Below are 636 nucleotides of genomic sequence, written 5' to 3' on the forward strand. Positions count from 1 at the left end.
TCAAATGTGGGCCACTACATCTCTCGCAACCAACTTGAATTGCAAGAATTGATTGGTCCATTTGGGTCAATCTCCTATCCATAGTGTTAAGCATTGCCATCACAGCAGCCATCTCTTCGGTTTGTGCACCCCCAACTCCTTTCATGCCTTCATTCCTTGGATTGTGGTATTCACGAGAATGTTTTGCAAATTCTTCAACTAATTCCTTGACTTCGCCTGGATTTTTCTTTGTAAGTGGTCCTTGAGAATCAAGGAGTTGTCTTGTCATCACATTGACCCCGTCATAGAATATGGACACTTCTTGTTGAATGTTAAGTTCATGTTGAGGACAATTCCTTAACAACCCTTTGTAACGCTCCCAAGCTTCGTAAAGTGACTCCCCCCGGGTTTTGCTCAAAATTGGCTATTACCTTCTTGAGTTTAGCAATCTTGGATGGTGGACAGAATTGGTCTAGAAACTGCTCATGCATTTGAGCCCAAGTAGTTATTGTACCAGGTGGAAGTGCTTTTAACCAATCCTTTGCAGCTCCTTTAAAGGTAACGGGAAGCATCCTTAGCAAGACGGTATCTCTGTTAACATTCGGGACATTGAAGTAATCAGCAATGTCGTTCACTTCATCTAAGTGCTTGAACGCA

The 636-nt window shown here is 42.6% G+C and overlaps 1 non-coding gene across 1 annotated transcript; it reads left to right on the forward strand.

The window, feature by feature from the left end:
• The first annotated feature begins 314 nt into the window (after positions 1–314).
• On the forward strand, positions 315–422 carry LOC145110291 (small nucleolar RNA R71). Its single transcript, XR_013709675.1, has one exon. It is a non-coding gene; the product is annotated as a small nucleolar RNA R71 (small nucleolar RNA).
• Positions 423–636: the final 214 nt, after the last annotated feature.

This window comes from Lactuca virosa, chromosome 4, assembly GCF_052849685.1.
Source record: "Lactuca virosa cultivar CGN04683 chromosome 4, Lactuca_virosa_CGN04683_v6, whole genome shotgun sequence".
Lineage (NCBI taxonomy): Eukaryota > Viridiplantae > Streptophyta > Magnoliopsida > Asterales > Asteraceae > Lactuca > Lactuca virosa.